A 14,517-nucleotide genomic window follows, 5' to 3' on the forward strand; every position below is an offset into this window, starting at 1 on the left:
CCTTCTTTGGGGCCACCAGAGCGGAGCACGTGTGTCTATCTCTTCTGTTCCTTTTTATGCCTGGGTCTTGATTTGATTTCAGTAAAGTTTCATTATTAATATTGTTTGAATTTTTATTAACGTTTTATTATTAGTTTTTAATGTTATATTTGTAACCTCAGTTCTACGTCTACCAACAAGTGTCATAACGATCACATTGTGGGAAAATAAACTGATTTGAATTTATACCCATCACTCCCATGTTTTCCTTACTTCGCTTTGGTTTTCTTCTCTTCCCCTTGCCTGTTGGGTTCATTTCCTGTATCTCTCCTCAGCACATCGCCAAACCACATCCATCTCGCCTTTCCTTCTGTATCTAAACCCCCTCAGTCTCGTTTCTCTACCTTTGTCCACAAACTTAACCTGCAGTCCCGTGTCCCCTTGACTTTCAAATTTAATGGCAGTTCTTAGCGGTAACTCTCTCAATCACCCACAGTATCAGTGACACCACTAATGCACGAGCTGACCACAAACAACTACCAGCCTCGACACCAGCTCCTTAAATAGACGTAATTGTTGTTATAGCTCCTTAAATAGACGTAATTGTTGCTATATAAGGAAAAGTTGCCACAACCCTGCATTTCTTACGCATTGAGCCCTCCTGCTGCTGTGAAACTGAGGTGGAGCAGTGTTAACTTTGTGGATTTGTGTGTGTGTGTGTGTGTGTGTGTGTGTGTGTGTGTGTGTGTGTATAACAACTTTAGTGCCTCAAAAGAGAGAGAGAGAGAGAGAGAGAGAGAGAGAGAGAGAGAGAGAGAGAGAGAGAGAGAGAGAGAGAGAGAGAGAACCATAAAATTAAAACTGTTCATCCATGTTTGTGTGTGGGTGGGTGAAAATAAAATACGGTTTGTCCGTTGTGTGTGTGTGTGTGTGTGTGTGTGTGTGTGTGTGTGTGTGTGTGTGTGTGTGTGTGTGTGTGTGTGTGCGCGCGCGCGTCTATGAAAATATTCCCTTAAAAACTAGACACGAGAAAATAAAATATAGCGTTGAAATAACACCGTATCAGAATGATATGGAAATACGAGTTTACAACATATTTTCTAATTTAACTTATTCCCTCGAGCGGAGCAAGAAGCTTCCAATTCCCCGACCGGAGCGAGGGGCTTCTAATTTTGTTACGGCACACCTCTACAACCCATCGCTCCGCCTGGCCCCTGGAGGGCACAGCGATGATTTGCCCAGGAGCACCTTTTGGTGTCCATCGCATATAAGAATTCTGATTTCAGTCTCGGAAACACTATTTAGTATGTAACTTTTGACGGCGCATCTTTCTTATTTCATGACTCGCTGTTTTGCATATTTCGATTTATCTGCATGTGAGCGTTTTGCCGTATTTTGCATATTTCAATTTATCGGCATTTGAGCGAAGGTTTCTTGTGCCTCGCAACTCGCGCAGCTATCGCCTCATCACTGCAGATCGATCTCGAACGCACAGAAAGCGCAAATTATTTGCCATAGCTTCCTTCATATACGGAATAGCCAGTCTTGGTTGACACCATCAGACTCAGCAGTGACTGTAGAATCAAGGTTTATGGTAAAAACTTGACAAAACAAAAAAAGGAAATTGTATTACGACGAGTGGAACTGTGAAGAGGTTAAAAAAAAAGTCTAACCTGTTTTACTTACGCTCGGTATTTTCATCAGTTAGTCATTGAATGCTGAAATATGTTATGACGTTAAGTAGGAGAAACTCTCGTGAACACGACAGTGTGATCAGAATACAGGGAAACAACAGAGTATGTAATCAAAACATCTTTTAAAAATTAACAGTAGGGATGTATAAATATGTTGCCAACTGTGTAGTACATGTCATAGAAACAAAAATACAAAATACAAAGGAAAACATAGCAGGTGATATATTAATGTAAAATGTAAAATTCAGAAGGGCAACGTAGCAAGTGATGTGATGGACTGCAGTGTTCAGGTGTTGCTCCACTAATAGGAACCAGTCCGGCTGGTGACGGACTGCTGGGCGGGATGTGACGCCGCGAGACAAACAGGTTCTCATGGCACGGGTCGCTCATTAATTTAGTGCCAAACTGATGGTGGTGTTTTTGTCACATGATGAACAGTTTAGAGGATGTCACTGTGTCTGACAACTGCACTGTGGCTGGTGTGGGAGTTAAAGTGAGGTTATCTATCTAGTCCTTTTCTTAACCCATTCTTCAGAACAAGAAAATGGTGGAAGCTGCAAGAGACCATTTCCTGAATAAAACATAGCCATTTGTTGTCCCTATTCATAATTTTATCTAGTCTTCTCTTAAGGCTGCACATTGACTCACCACTAACTTGTTACAGTCACATGTAATGTTACTCGCCTATGTGTGATTCTCTCTCTCTCTCTCTCTCTCTCTCTCTCTCTCTCTCTCTCTCTCTCTCTCTCTCTCTCTCTCTCTCTCTCTCTCTCTCTCTCTCCCTGTCTGTTTCTTTAATGGATCAGAAGCTCTGTAAGGGGTTTCTTTAATGGATCAGAAGCTCTGCAAGGGTGTTATAACAAACACGTTGTGGCTTTCACACTCATTTGGTTCCTTAGGTACAAGTATGTACAGAGACACCACGTCTGGCTTGGAGACACCACGTCTGGCTTGGAACTCTCGCGAGCCCTCTCTGCCCACCTCACCCACCGGCACTCCACCCGGCAGCTTCAGCTTCATATCATGGTGGCCAGGTAGCCAATACAGGGGCCCTTCCTAATACTGTTACGTATGTTAAGTACATAATACATGATAGTACTAAACAGAACACATCATGATACAGTATACATGTATACTGTCACCAAAAGTTAACTAGAGTAACATACATTTATGTACGGCTATAACTCACTTCCCATACTAAACCGTGAAAACGATGCTGAACTAAGGGTGGTTTTTACAGCGCAGCTACAGGAGAAGGAAAAAAGAGATGAAAATTTATATGGAAACCCAGCTGACCTTAGCCTGGGTCCCACGCTGTACGCGAGGAAAGAAGGAAAGAGAGAGTAAACTATAATGTAACAATTCATACCATTACAAACTGTCGGATTAACGAGTCCGTTCAAGTCACATTCCATTATTTTAGAACCGATTGCTTCTTATTGTGATATAAAAAAAATCCCACTTTCCCAAAAATGACCTATTCTTTATCAAGGTAAATAAAGGAAACTAAATGATGAATAACTGGATTGCATCTTTTAACTCCTTTGTCACTAATCTTATTGTGAACCTTTGAGAGTATAGTGATTTTCGGTGTAAATCAAGCTGATGTCATGATGCAGAAAGAAATAGACACATTTTTCTACTATTTAGACCGTTGTCAGACGCTTCTGTGATGATCGTATGGTGACTGTTCCCAGTGATAGTGCACAATCCTTATCAAGCTTTAACTTTAATCATAAAAGCTTTCTGGAGAGCCCCAAAACTGTCCAGTCAGATGAATTATCAAAGAACAATGAGAGTAACTTCGAAAATACAAACAACTTTCAATACAGAATTAAAAATAGTCGAGATAAGAACCCAGACTTTGAGAGGATAGTCCCTAGTGGTTTAATATATATATATATATATATATATATATATATATATATATATATATATATATATATATATATATATATATATATATATATATATATATATATATATATATGATCCTAATTATATAATTGGCTGTTAAGACAAAAGCAGTGCAGAAAGACAGATTTCATTACTCCCAGAAGAGAACAACATAGTCGCCATGGTAAAGTTAAGGGGGTTAAGTAAAAAAAAAACATGTTTGCCTGAAATAGATACATAATGCAGGTGATTGACGTACATTATCACCTGGATTACGAAGAGAGGGAGACGTGGAAGCAGGTAAACTACTTTGCACTTACCTGCTCCGTTCTTCTCTAATTTTACGGTTTTAGTTTTGCAAGTACATTTAGTGTAGCTGTGTTACATTTTTTTGTGTATAATAATAATAATGATAATAATAATATTATTATAATTATCATCATTTATAATCAACGGTTGATTGGTAGATGCTATTGATAGATACAAGGAAGCCACAGAACGCCTGACTTCTGATCTCTCTAAAATTTCTGATTGGGGCAGAACAAACTTAGTATTGTTCAGTGACAATGACTTTTTTCTTGCTCTCCATCTATGAACTCGACACAACCTTCCAGACAACTATCCCCTTTTCTTCAGTGACACTCAACTGTCCCCCTCTTCTATACTGAACATCCTCGGTCTATCCTTTACTTATAATCTAAACTAGAAACTTAACATCTCACCTCTAGCTAAAACAACTTCTATGAAGTTGGGCTTTCTGAGTCATCTCCACCAGTTTTCTCACCCCTCAACCCCCCAACTGCTAACTCTATACAGGGTCCTTATCCGTCCATGTAAGGAGTATGCTTCACATGTATGTGGGGGGGAGGGGTGCTCCACTCATACAGCTCTTTTAGACAGGGTGGAATTAAAAGCTTTTCGTCTTGCCAACTCCTCTCCTCTAACTGACTGTCTTCAGCCTCTTTCTTATCGCCGCAGTGTTGCATATCTTGCTATCTTCTACAGCTATTTTCATGCCAATTGCTCTTGCTAACCTCCCCTCCTCTCTCGACCTCACTGCACAAGACTTTCTTCATTCACTCACCTTTTTTCTGTCCACCTCTTTAATGCAAAAGTTAACCTATATTCTCACTCATTCATCCCTTTCTCTGATAAACTCTGGAATTTCCTGCCTGCTTCTGTATTTCCACCTTCCTATGACTTGAACTCTTTCAAGAGGGAGGTTTCAACACACTTGTCCTGTATTTTTTGACTAACGCTTTCGACTCTGTCCGGGGACCGGCACCTCAGTGGGCCCTTTTTATGTTATTGAAGTTTTGTTGCCCTTGGCCGGTGCCCATCCTATATATATATATATATATATATATATATATATATATATATATATATATATATATATATATATATATATATATATATATATATATATATTTATAGGCAGCCAGCGGCTGAAAATATACATTGGTGATAGAAAGAAAACATTCAAAACGTTGAGAATACCACCAAATCAGAGGCAAATTATGAGGAAGACTATAAAAATGAAAGGTAAAAGGGCAAAATTAAGAACAGAGAAATTAAAACAATGTAAGAAGATAAAATTAACTAGAATGACAAACAAGAGTAGAAGTAACATGAGTGGTTATTAAACAGCCTGACTAGAGTGGGACGGCGATGTGCTTGTAACGGTCAGTGCAGCCTCTGATGGGGACCAGCTTGGTACATGCACGTAGGGCTCGTTGCGGCGGCGGTGCCTCGCGGGGAAGCAGGTCGCGGTGGTGTGTGTGTGTGTGTGTGTGTGTGTGTGTGTGTGTGTGTGCGTGTGTCCTCCTCCTGCATCAGACTTGCAATACTTTGACATGGCTCCTCTATTCTTCTCGTTCTCATTGCTTCAATAACTGCTAAGGTTTTTACAGAATCGGGGGCATTTTTTGATGAGTGGAAGTCATGCATTGTGGATTCATTTATTCGACATACTACTTTGTACCTCGTATGAGTCTTCCAGTATATTCATATGTCCCCTAACCTCAATCCTCCCCAGTGTTTCAGTCACTCCGAAGGTGTATATATGGTTGAGGATATTTTTCTTGCTCAGCTAAAGCCATGCATTGTGGATTTATTTATTCGAAATATTTCACATGGATTTCGTGAGCTGTACAACGCCTCCTGAACCCTGTGTGCTGTGTTGAATTATTGCAACAGAAAACGAAGAAGACAGTGAAATGGTGACTGGTGGTCTGGTGTGGCGACCCCTAACGGGAGTCGCAGGAAGGAGTGAGATCAAGCGTTGCAGTAATCCTATTAGAGAATAGTTTGTGAAATACTTGTGTAGCAGAGATAGTGAATATGTTGGTCGGTTCTTTTCAGATCTTTTGATGTCTCTTTCCTGGTGAATCACTTGCAGCTATTCCGTGTCAATGTCTAGAAAAGAGGATTTACTTTTTGCGGTTATTTTGACTATTTTTAGACTCTCTCTCTCTCTCTCTCTCTCCCTTCCCCTCTTTGTGTGTGTAAGTTATAACTGTGTCCACATTCTTTTCTTGTTTCTTAATTTTTTTTTCTTCCGTTATTTCTTTTTTTCCTTTTTTTTCCTTTTGTTTTCTCCTCCTCCTCCTCCTCCTCCTCTTCCTGCTCCTGCTCCCATTCTTCCTGGTATCGGGGACCGGCACTTGGGAACTATCTAATCCCGATGTGACGAGCAAACTATGCAAGGAAATTCATGTTCTTTCTTTTTCATGCGGACCTGTTCTGCCGCCTCGTATCTTCGGGGGGAATATTTTCTCGACAATTCCAAGTAGAGATTCTGCGTTTGCTTGGGAAATGGGAAAGGGGAAAGTTTTTTTTTTTTTTGTGGTGTGTGTGTGTGTGTGTGTGTGTGTGTGTGTGTGTGTGTGTGTGTGTGTGTGGTTTGGGTCTTATAAGGAAGCTTCATGTAGACCCAAAATATCACAGTTATGTTAAGGGTGTTTATCTCGATTTATTAAGTGTGGTGAGTAGATTTTTGTGGTGAGAAAATGCAGGATTAAGCAGCAGATCTTTATTTCTGTAACGGTTCGACAATGAGGACGTTACAGAAATATATATATCTTGTACCATCCTGTGCTTTTTTTTCACCACTCATTATCTGATATAACAACGTAACTGTAATAACACAATAACGACAATTAAAGCAGCAGTGTCTCAGCCTCTGATAATATTATGTAACGCTTTTCATAACTGACAACGAAAGGTCGTGCTAGATTATCACAATTCATGCCATAGATATAAAAATGAGACCACTGGGGACAAGCAGATCACCGACTTTGCCTGTCTGTCTGCCTGTCTGTCTGTCTGTTTGTCTGTCTGTTTGTCTGTCTGTGTGTTTAACTATCTATCTGTCAATCTATTCGTTTGTCTGTGTCTCCCTGCCTGCCTGCCTCTCTCTCTCTCTCTCTCTCTCTCTCTCTCTCTCTCTCTCTCTCTCTCTCTCTCTCTCTCTCTCTCTCACCACCACTACCACCGCCAAATTCTATCTACCGGATAAGACTTCAAATACAAGCAATTGAAAAAGGAATGAAGCTAATGAACCCGAAACAAAGCACCGATTTAATCATTGCAGTGAAACCAAATCCCGTGAACCGCTAAAAGCATCACTTGCCCATACAGTCTGAGTGAATTAGCCTTCCAGTCCAGCTCACAACGTAATGCTAATACGGGTGTCTGAATCGCACAAAAGGATACCGACAAAAAACTCAGACAAAAAAAGCATTAATTGATCCCTGCAAATCACACAGGCGGTCATGAGGGAAGGGAGGCGCACTGACTGATGGAAGCACTGTTGAAGAGCTTGTCTGTATATGTCTTAGTGTGAATATCGTTGAAAGTAACTACACAGGTGAATAAAATGGCTTTGAATTGTGAGTCTTTTCTGTAAAACACGCGTGAGAGGCGATGGGATGTGTGTGTGTGTGTGTGTGTGTGTGTGTGTGTGTGAGTGTACATGAGTATTAATGGTGGCCTTATCACACTGCAACACCCATACACTCTCCCTAACATAATTTGCCACCACACGTTTATCTCCCCCTATTGGCGTATTAGAAAATGAAACCGTGAAATAAAGTTGGATGCAGCATGTGTATAATTCCCACTTGCCGATCTATTTTCGTATCTATAGGAAATAAAGCTGTAGAAGAAGAAATTATTACGTAAAATTTCCTAAATATATACCGTAAAGGGCTTTTATTGTTGAAAAGACATAATATTCATCCGCCGATAGGTTCTAAATTCAAGACAGCGACTAATCTCACGTCTTGGCTCATAACTCACTGCTCTATCTCTCCTTCATCCTGCAGTGCCTTGGCTGAACACTTCCACCTTACATTGATGCAGGACTTAAAGCGCATTGTAATTTCAGTTTTGGAATGGAGTTCGGATGGTGGATGAAGTGCTGAAATAGAGATCTAGGGTCTCAACTTAAAGCCGATTCTTGCTAACTGGACTTCCCAACACGTGGCTTCATTGTCACATTTAAAACTCACACAATATTAATGAAGAACACAACTACTGCTTACCACATAACATATTTTTCTCTAGATATGCTTTTCGGTGTACATATGAGATCAATATTTCTGACAGCTCTCCGCCACCAGGCCAGGCCATCTGTCATCATCATCCATCAATTTATCCAGCCATCTCTTGAGACTGTGTAATGTCTGTGCACTTAACTCTTTTGTACATTTTGCTAGTTTGCAGTCATGCTTGTAATTTTCTTTTCCATCCCTTTAAATATAAGCAGTAAGGCACTACCTCTGCTATTTAACCCTTTCATTCCGGTGATCATATATGAACGATTGCATCAGTGTGTCCATAGCGACGGCGATCGTTCCCGTAATCAAGAATTTTCGCGCCTCAATTTTGAGCTCCAAGCGCGGTTTCTCGAGTCAGATGGCGCGTGGAAGTGTCTGGCATCTGTTTCCACCCGTAGTGTTGCCACTAGCTTTGTATATTTAGCGGTAACTAAGCTATTCTCCCATTCTCAGAATACACAATATAACATCAATAAGTAAAATAGCAAGGTGGACAGCCCACCATCTTTAATCTTATACTTCTTTCATTATATCTCACTATCCTCTTATACTCGTATTATTCTTCCTTCACCCATCTTTTCTATAAATATAGATAGATAGACTCCCATTCTGAGGGCGACACTTGGCAACACCAGCGACCCGCCGTGTGGAAACCATCCTGATAAGAGCCAAGGGACCTGATAAGAGCGAAGGACACGGACAGCCTGATAATAGAGAAGGATCTCAGATCCTTCCCTATTATTATGTGTGTGTGTGTGTGTGTGTGTGTGTGTCTTCTCCGGGCTGTTTCTGGTTGACGGATCACACAGCGAGATCCTTGATAAGCCATAACTAACCTTTTCAGAGATCACATGGAGCTACAAAGTACATCATTGTATTCAGAATAACACAGAGAAAAAAATATTAGTATTCAAATAGTCTTCTGACAATTTCTAGGTTTATGATTCTTACCTGTCATGGCTTATGAGAAAATAGTTTACACTGGAATATAAGGGTTAAGGATGTTATAACATTTCATATAAAACAACACTGCGATACCAGTAACCATTTGCACCACACCACCAACACTACCACACCTTTGATAACACCACCACCACCACCACCACCATCACCACACTTACATTCACACACCACCACCACCACACCATTAGCGACACCCGCGGGGCACATTATCGTGGCCTCGGGTGTCACTAGTCGGGGAAAGACGAAGGATAATTAAAAGAATTCTCGTCTTTTTTTTATTTTTCTCTCCCTCCCAGAGCAGCCGATCAAGATATATAGTTTGGAAGGCCGCCAGCCAGCGCCCACCAGCGGCCCCAGTGCGCCTTGTGCCTTCACTTGCGGCGTCCCCTCTCCCCTATCCTCCTCAAAGTCCTTCAGCATGTCAGGTATGGCTTTTGTCTTTTACCCCTCCGCTATTTTTCTCTCTTTTGACACAGCTGACGAGACCTTGAAGTGGGATGCGTCTGTCATTCTCTTTGTCAGTGCTTTCCCCGTTTTCTTTCATGTTGTGTGTCATGTCTGCTTGATGGTGCTGCTGCTGCTGCTGTTTTTTGTTAACGTTTGGTGCACGGTGTCGGTTTGCCTATTATAGGCAGCACGGGGATGTTGCAGTGGTGTTTTGGTCTTTGTACAGGTCTAGTCTTTGTTTGGAGAGAGAGAGAGAGAGAGAGAGAGAGAGAGAGAGAGAGAGAGAGAGAGAGAGAGAGAGAGAGAGAGAGAGAGAGCGGTGGGGGGGGGGGGGGTCGCCCATGAAGTATCTTGTGTTGCTAGTGATGATGTATAATGACTGATATGCAAGTTATTTGGTGTCATTTGGTATTCAGTCTGTTAGTTTGCTCGTAGAAGTGGTGAGGCATGGAGGTTGCCGTGAATTGCAACAGTCAGCTTGCACGTCTATTTGTCAAATTCAAGACTATCCTATTTTGAAGTCTACCGCTATAATAAATCATTAATAGTGGTAACAATGATAAGCAAGTGTGGTAGGATCGACTGGCTTGGCTGATGTTACGGTAGTTATTCGTATGTTTTCCTTGTGGGGATATATATATATATATATATATATATATATATATATATATATATATATATATATATATATATATATATATATATATATATATATATATATATATATATATATATATATATATATCATGGTGTAAAATGAATGCACATTTGACAAGCAGGAACGTTGAACCAGGCAGTCAGTCGTTTAAGAAGGTGAGTTGAGTTGTTGGGTGGGAGTGCAGCCTTCATATGGGCACTCCTTGACGTGTTCTGCTTACTGTCTGGGTCTTCTGTTTTCCTCTTTCTGTTTACTTTTGATGAGGTCGTTTCTTCTTCCTGTTTCAGACGGCGGTGTTCCTCTTAATGGTGTGCGTGACAGTGTGCGGTCTCAGACAGTTAAGTCTGTGTACGTGATGCATTGTGAATTATGAATAAAGTCAAAACATTTTCATCCATAAAAAACAAGTACTTTCATATATTAAAGGAAAATACAACGATTTTCTAACATGAATGAGTTGACGTGGCTTACAAATGAATGGCCGCCATCATTAAAGAGACATTAGCAAAGATTGGTAGCAGTGAACGACCTAAATTGTTTCCCATTATTATTATTATTATTATTATTATTATTATTATTATTATTATTATTACATTAAAGAAAAATTCTTGCTAAATTATCACTACAACTATGAAAACACTCATCAAAAACACGAATAACTTTCAGTAGAGCCTGTTAAATATCAGGGATAAAATGATGCAGTGCTTGGGATTACAGTCAACTGTATCACATCTACGTATACTGCCACTTCCTCTAAGACTTAAAACAATTCACAGGCATACATGTGCCCTGAGGAGTAGTCTAGGAAACAGGACACAGTGCAGCATGTAATACATTTATAGCCTTGATCCGTTGCTCCATCCTCCTCGTGTGTCATGAGGGCTAGGAGTGTGTCTTTTTGTTCTGTACTACCTCCACCATCGTTTTCCTCACGTCCTACCAAAAGAGGAATAGGAAGAAAATGGGAGGTGGTGGATGGAGCAGAATACGTAAATTTCCTCTTTCACATCTTTATTTCCTCCTGTTGCTCCTCTAATTTCCTGTCTCGATTCGTTATCTTACTCCTTTTCTTACGTTCTTCGTGTTCTTTTTTTTTTTCTCCCTTTTCTCAACAACACCAAAGGGAACAGACCACCACACGGCTCCTCGCTACCTGGCTACCTGAGAACTCGATATCGCGGCTTTTCACTCACCTGGTGCTATTACAGTTAGGTGTTTATCCTTATGAGGCAGTGCTTGATCGACTTACATTTGCGTCTTCTTATGAAGTCACGTGGAGGAGATACTCGTCAAACACAAACACGTGTGCTTTTTAAAAAAAAACGTTCACTAAAAATCGCCCTAAGTGCAGCTTTGACCACGTAAAGAAAAGGAACGCTGACAGTTTTGCTTCATGTGTACACGCGCATCGTTTGCTTTCTTTGGAAATTCCAGGGTTACTAAGAATTGTAGTGTTTAGACCAGTCGTTGGTAAGGTGACAGGCTTTTACAATTTTCAATATTTACTCGTATCTCTTTGTATAGATTCTCTCTCTCTCTCTCTCTCTCTCTCTCTCTCTCTCTCTCTCTCTCTCTCTCTCTCTCTCTCTCTCTCTCTCTCTCTCTCTCTCTCTGAACATTTTCAATAAATGCAGTGATATAATTAGGGAGGACATATTAGTACCTAAAGTTTACACTATCGTGTGACAAACGCTACTGTCCACATATTTGCACATACTACTGACTATACACTGCACGCTGTACACTATAAACATCAAGGTGGGTGCTGCTGTAGCCATCAGTGGGCGGCAACCTTTGCCTGCTGGGTGGACATTTGCCTGATGTGAAGGCGCGCTGGTGGGTGGTGGAGTAGGACCTTGGGACCTCCAAGAGGGAGTCGTTGCTCAGCACCGTCCTCGTGCATAGTTCAGACCTCCTCCAGGTGGCCCTCAGGTCCGTCAGGTGCGGCACGTGCTGGACCTGTGCCTTGTGTAGCACCGTCAGGGCGGCGACTCTCCTGTGGTGCTCCAAGCAGTCCAACGCTGGAGCTGCTGCGCCAGTCTGTTGTCTCTCTCTCTCTCTCTCTCTCTCTCTCTCTCTCTCTCTCTCTCTCTCTCTCTCTCTCTCTCAGCTGGTGTCAGTGGCTCCAAAGCTCTGCCCGCGAGTATAAACCGTTCTCAAAGTTGGCCGTCACTTTTCTGTCTACCAGACGCGGTCCGCCAATCGCGCCCAACAGTTACTGGTCTCAGGACGATATTGGCTTGTTTGCTGCAGGGCGGAACTCAAATAACAGCAGCTGGCTTTTTAAATTAGATATTTAGATAAATTAGAATTAGAAAATAAACCCCGTGTGTGTGTGTGTGTGTGTGTGTGTGTGTGTGTGTGTGTGTGTGTGTGTGTGTGTGTGCGCGGATGCTGCTCATGGATAGCATTCAAGAGGACGTGACAACACTGCGAATTCCAGACAAACACCGTCTTTCTACTTTACCTCTGCGTTGCCTGGTTTGGTCTGTGTGTGTGTGTGTGTGTGTGTGTGTGTGTGTGTGTGTGTGTGTGTGTGTGTGCTGGAAAAGTTATTTCTTCGGCGATATAAAATTACTCCTTAGACAGGAATAAAAATCACACAAGCCTATAACAGTTTGCGGCGAGAAACAGGAGGCAGCAGGAGTAATGGCGGCCATTACGTGCACTCTGCCGCAGCCGCCTTACTGCTTCCTGATGAATTTCCAAGTGCTGAAATTACTGTCATATAAAGAATACAGTATTTCATCTCGCTTATAATAAAACATGATCAGAATTGTGAAGAAAAGTGTTCAGAAACATGAAGGAAATTATTACCAGTCCAAAGGAATGTATATATATATATATATATATATATATATATATATATATATATATATATATATATATATATATATATATATATATATATATATATATATATATATATATATATATATATATATATATATATATATATATTTTTTTTTTTTATTTACAAGACTTAAACTCGTGATCCATAATGCTCAAGATTTCATTTATGCTGCAATGAACACTCGTACACTTATCTAAAACACTCGTGATTGTGTATGTGTACCTTGTCATTTATATTGTGAACGCAGGGTCACCTGAGCGGCCGAGTGATGGTCTCTTATAACAGAAACAAACCTATCGTGTCCACTGCCTCGTTCAAAAAGATATCTTATTTTTGTGTGTCATGGAGTCTGGCTAAGGCTACACAAATGAGATGACACACCGCTCAATATGTAGCTCCCATAAGCTGGCCAGTTTAGTTTCGGAGAGCTATTGGTACTGCTCTTGTGAAACAGTTTGAGTCGTAGGAAGAAGAAAAACAGAAGCAGCTGAGATTTGCAGAGTTTATCAGTAAAACATATGAGAGAGCGAAGATAGCGAAGATACATGCATAAGTAAATTGGACATACTATGAGCAAATATAAGTCTTACGCATCGAGGCGTGGGAAATGGGAAGCATCCATTTACTTAATTCAGGAAAGTTGTAACCAGGGAAATAATGCTAAATCCCCGCGTCCTGAGACGCGGGGATTTAGCAGACTGGGTCCTGGTTAGGCTGGTGGGTCCCTCATGACGACTGAGAGGGACTAGAGTGCGGGCCTTTGTACCCTTCCCGCGAGGCATGTCATTCCTGCAAGGTGGGGCTGGAACAGAGGGGTCTGTTTCTCCTTGGATTATCTTATTTATTCATTCATTCATTTTTACTGTTTTTTTTCTTTTATTACTTGTCTCTTTCCCTCTAGAATATGCTGGAAAAGATAAGTTCATAAGGAGTGCTGTGATTGTTCTGCCACTCTTGTTTAATTTATTCTTTTTCTATAACAGGAATAATGGTAGAAGATATGCAAAAGTGGGCCACAAATTGTCTATCTTTAAAACTTCAATTAAAAACAAACCTTACAAGTAATGATGGATATAAAGTTACAAAAAAAACAAAAAAAAATTAGCCGTCAATAATTTTTCAGGTGAAGTAGATTTTAGTGAATAACCTTTCGAGGAAACTAATTATCTTGAACTTTAGATTTATGAAAGAAAATTAACTTTCTGGAAGTTCCTCATGCCGACTCAAAATAATTAATAAAAACACCGGACTCTCCTTCAGTTGTTTATTGTCTTTCTAAAGGCGAAGAGAGAGAGAGAGAGAGAGAGAGAGAGAGAGAGAGAGAGAGAGAGAGAGAGAGAGAGAGAGAGAGAGAGAGAGAGAGAGAGAGTTTAACCTGGATCTCTTCTGGCGTTTGAATTGAGTACGGAAAAAAAGAAAGAAAAAAAATGTATATATATATATATATATATATATATATATATA

At 40.6% G+C, this 14,517-nt stretch overlaps 1 pseudogene; it reads left to right on the top strand.

Annotated features, from left to right (window-relative positions):
* The window catches only part of LOC135112444 (Y+L amino acid transporter 2-like), a 172,051-nt pseudogene that overhangs the window by 79,125 nt on the left and 78,409 nt on the right, over positions 1-14,517 (top strand).

This window comes from Scylla paramamosain, chromosome 2 (genome assembly GCF_035594125.1).
Source record: "Scylla paramamosain isolate STU-SP2022 chromosome 2, ASM3559412v1, whole genome shotgun sequence".
Taxonomy (NCBI): Eukaryota; Metazoa; Arthropoda; class Malacostraca; order Decapoda; family Portunidae; genus Scylla; species Scylla paramamosain.